Source organism: Eriocheir sinensis, unplaced genomic scaffold, assembly GCF_024679095.1.
Source record: "Eriocheir sinensis breed Jianghai 21 unplaced genomic scaffold, ASM2467909v1 Scaffold865, whole genome shotgun sequence".
Classification (NCBI taxonomy): Eukaryota; Metazoa; Arthropoda; class Malacostraca; order Decapoda; family Varunidae; genus Eriocheir; species Eriocheir sinensis.
The window spans coordinates 60001-64744 of record NW_026112236.1 but is presented as its reverse complement, the minus strand read 5'-3'; the positions used below and the strand labels follow the sequence as shown (position 1 = coordinate 64744).

The following is a 4744-nucleotide window of genomic DNA, read 5'->3' as shown; positions in this document are numbered from 1 at the left end:
CGGGCGTCTGATGTGCTTGGTAATGCTTTTTAAAACGGTAGCAGCGACGGGTCAAATTTGTGGCTATACCGTGTAGCAGTGACGGGCCAAATTTGTGGCTATACCGTGTAGCAGCGACGGGCCAAATTTGTGGCTTTACCGTGTAGCAGCGACGGGCCAAATTTGTGGCTTTACCGTGTAGCAGTGACGGGCCAAATTTGTGGCTTTACCGTGTAGCAGTGACGGGCCAAATTTGTGGCTTTACCATGTAGCAGCGACGGGCCAAATTTGTGCCATGATATAAACCCCCCAAAATAGATGATACATAATGTGATGACAAATGCTTTGATATGTATTATGAAATGGTTTGTGTGAGTGATGATTTTTTCTCATTTTTCTCGCTTAGAGGGACCGTTAAGAAACATGACCCCCTACCACCACCACCACCACCACCACGTTCTTATGTTCTAATGTTCAACCGTACTGCACGCATGGGTGGGTAAAAGACACATATATATAACCGTACGTGTTTGAGGATAATCTCCCTCCATAGTCAGGATTCTCACATACAGTCTTTTTTAATTTTCAATCTTTTATTTTTTGAGGTACAAGCCTAACGGAGGTGCCCCCATATAGGCCTGAACCCCTCTCTGATACCTGGCCTGTACTGCTGCTCTCAAATGATGTCAAACTATTTTTTTAAGGTGAAGGGAGACAGCTTTAGGGGGGAGCGGAACCTGACGGAACCTCCCTCGCTAGACGCTGATCCGACAGGCTTCAAGTTAGGGGTCACCCGAAGCTCTGGCCGGCAGCTTAGACTATGGGTTAGGATACTCCAGCCAGCATTAGTATGGGTTAGCATGACAGCGGAAATGGAATGGGGTTATGCAAAATCCATGAGTTGTTACGAAAGCCACAGAGAATTGTCATACTTAAGCAGGAGTAGTTCTCATGCAAAATTTAAGCCGTAAGTTGCCGGAGTTTCCATGCAAAGCCGTGCGATTAGTTATGAAGGAAGGGCGAAGACTATAGGAGGTGTTATGCAAAATCCATGCGGGTTAAGCGAGCGGGAGTTAGTACACAGAAGCCATGCTCTTCGTTACGACAGTAGGCGCAGAGCGAGGTGTTACGAACAGCAGAAGCAGAGTGAGTTATTACGAGGGCATGCAGATGTTACACCAGTCCCAGGAGTGCATGAGTTGATACCCGGAGCAGCAGAGGTTGTCCTTGGTAACTGAAAAGGTTTTGTTAATACTCAGAGTACCAGAACCAGTAATTGTACTCAGACTAATTGCAGTAGAGGTTGCTGATCAAGTCACACCACTACGGTAACACTTATGAAATCACCCTTACATTAGTTAGCCCTCACAGGACGTTACACATACTTATAAATGTATAGCCTTCATACAGTACACTTAAAGATTTCACAGTATTTTTTTTTTCAAGGGCAAAAAAGTGTAGAAAAAAAAGCCCACTACTTGCTGCTCCCACTTAAATACTTATATATGTATGTAACCTTTATACATTACACTTAAATACTTGCCATCACTACACACTTATTAGAGAACCCGGTACACACTTTAATATATAACTTAATACCTTACACACTTACTTTACACTTAAATAACGTAGGGAAACACTTACTTAGAATTATATACCCAAAACCGAAGATTTTATAAGTATAGCAATACCAAACACCTTATACTTAAAACCCCACTTAAATACATGTAAATAATATTACAGCTTAAATATGTAACCCTGTAAACATGCATAGAAATTATTAGTAGATATATTTTAAATTCAATACTTTACATAATACAGATCATTTAAATATTTTCCTTGGCACATATACTTCTGCCTGTATTTATAAGTTGCCTCCTCCTCCTCCTCCTCCTCTTTCTCCTTCTTCTCCTTCTTCTTCTCCTCCTCCTCCTCCTTCTTCTTCTTCTTCTTCTTCTTCCTCCTTCTTCTCCTCCTCCTCCTCTGTAGTGCTTGGCCTGTAAGAAAGAGATGGGATTGTCAGATGCTTCCGGCTCTAACATCAACTATTTTTTAACCCAGTACACAAGCTGAAAGTAAGAGGTTTTTGTTAATTAATAGCCATAGTAGAAAGGGTTTGTAGGAGTTACCCACAGCACCAGAACCAGTAGTTGTACATAACCTTAGATTAGTTATCCCACAGGACCTTACATACTTATATACTTATAGATGTAGCCTTCATAGATTACACTTAAGTAATTCCCACAGAATGCACCATTACACTTAGATTAGTTACCCCACAGAACCTTACACTTAAATGCTTATAGATAAGTAGCCTTCATAGACTACACTTAACCCCTTCACTACGGCCGGGCCAAAACAGCGCCCCGGACCGTATTCGAGATCACCGTGCGCGCCAAATTTCAAATGTCGCTATTGAATATAACAAGCTTTCAGCCATAAACTCAACATAATCATCATGTATTATATACGAAAACATGCAGAATTAAATGGTGCACATAAAGAAACTCACTACAGGTTGGCCAAAACAGCGCCCTCTGCTGTATCCGGATACCAGCAGCATAAATTTCAAATGTCGCTATTGAATATAACAAGCTTTCAGCCATAAACTCTACATAATCATCATGTATTATATATGAAAACATGCAGAATTAAATGGTGCACATAAAGAAACTCACTACGGCCAGGCCAAAACAGCGCCCTGGACCGTATCCGAGATCACCGTGCGCGCCAAATTTCAAATGTCGCTATTGAATATAACAAGTTTTCAGCCATAAACTCAACATAATCATCATGTATTATATACGAAAACATGCAGAATTAAATGGTGCACATAAAGAAACTCACTACGGCCGGGCCAAAACAGCGCCCTCTGCTGTATCCGAGATCACCGCGCGCGCTAAATTTCAAATGTCGCTATTGAATATAACAAGCTTTCAGCCATAAACTCAACATAATCATCATGTATTATATACGAAAACATGCAGAATTAAATGGTGCACATAAAGAAACTCACTACGGCCAGGCCAAAACAGCGCCTCTGCGACGTATCTGGGATCGCCCTTCCCTTTGAGCGTAACAAAACCAATCATACATTACCTTAGCCCAGCTTGCATGGTAGTGTTGTCAAGTCCCCCTTCACCCAATCCACCCCTCTACAGCCTCCTGCAGTCTTCCTCCCCCACCTCCGCACAGACCTGAAAGAAAGTCTCATTAGTCAAATAAAGGTTCATCTCCCTGCAAGCACACACACACACACGGAGTACCACAGGGTTCAGTATTAGCACCGATAATCTTCCTGGTATATGTAAATGACATGGCTGAAGGAGTTAATAGCTACATAAACCTGTTTGCTGACGACGCTAAATTACAAAAACATATAAGAAACAAAGAAGATTGTGAAATATTGCAAGAAGACCTATACAAAATTTGGAAATGGAGTATGGATTGGGAGATGGAATTTAATGTGAAAAAATGTCATGTTATGGAAATGGGTAAAAGTGAAACAAGACCAATCTGGATATACAAAATGGGAAATGGTGAAACATTAAAAAAAGTGCATGAAGAGAGAGATCTGGGAGTAGTGATGAGGGATGATAATCAACCAGAGAGTCATATAAATCGGATCTTTAGAGACACATATAACTTGGTGAGAAATATTGGAGTAGCATTTAACTACATGGACAAGGACATGATGAGAAGGCTAATCACTACCATGATTAGACCAAAATTAGAATATGCAGAGGTAGTGTGGTCTCCCCATAAGAAGAAGCATATAAAGAAACTAGAAAGAATACAAAGGATGGCATCAAAAATGGTCCCAGAGTTGGAGGGATTAATATACGAGGAAAGATTAAAGGAAATGAACTTAACAACACTGGAACAAAGAAGAGAAAGGGGAGACCTAATCCAAATTTATAAATTATTAAACAAAATAGATGAAGTAGATAATGAAGAACTGCTACTAACAGAAGGAAACATAAGCAGAAATACAAGAGGACACAGTAAAAAATTGAGAAAGGGGAGATGCTTGAGAGACACAAAGAAGTATAGCTTCCCACAAAGAAATGTAGAGGTTTGGAACAGTCTGAGCGAGGATATAGTATCAGCGAGGAGTGTGCAAAGCTTTACAGATAAGTTGGATAAATGCAGACACGGAGACGGGACCACACGAGCATAATGCCCAGGCCCTGTAAAACTACAACTAGGTAAATACAACTAGGTAAATACACACACACATTTGGGAAGGCTTTCATGTTGTATCAGGCCCTCCTCCTTCTCTCCTCCTCCTTAAACAGACACCCTCGCCATAGACCGATAGGTCTTCTGGTGTCTGTTCTTCCTATGTATTCTTCCTATGTATGTATTCCTCCTCCTCCTATCTTTGCTTGTGTCTCATGTTCTTCATTGAGGCCATTCACAGCTACTCCTGCAATAATAATAATAATAGTAAGAAGAATGGTTTTGGTATGGAAGGGAAGGGAGAGAGAGAGAGAGAGAGAGAGAGAGAGAGAGAGAGAGAGAGAGAGAAAAGAATAAAACCAGAAATAGGTAGACAGAAAGGTAATTACAGAGAGAGAGAGAGAGAGAGAGAGAGAGAGAGAGAGAGAGAGAGAGAGAGAGAGAGAGAGAGAGAGAGAGAGAGGACAGAGAAACACACACACAAAAAAGAGAAAATAAAATAAAAATACAGTCAAACCTCGGTTTTCCTTACCTCACCTAATCTAACCTTACCTAACCTTCCCTAACCTAATCTAACCTTCCC

At 41.0% G+C, this 4744-nt stretch overlaps 1 long non-coding RNA gene across 2 annotated transcripts in view; it reads right to left on the bottom strand.

Annotated features, from left to right (window-relative positions):
* Positions 1-2547: 2547 nt before the first annotated feature.
* Positions 2548-4744, bottom strand: part of LOC126994749 (uncharacterized) — a 4436-nt gene continuing 2239 nt past the window's right edge. For both annotated transcript variants that reach the window (XR_007749543.1, XR_007749544.1), the window contains exons 3-4: positions 4218-4408; positions 2548-3176 (exon numbers count right to left, since the gene is read on the bottom strand). This is a non-coding gene — a long non-coding RNA (uncharacterized LOC126994749). The remainder of the gene's footprint in view (positions 3177-4217; positions 4409-4744) is intronic.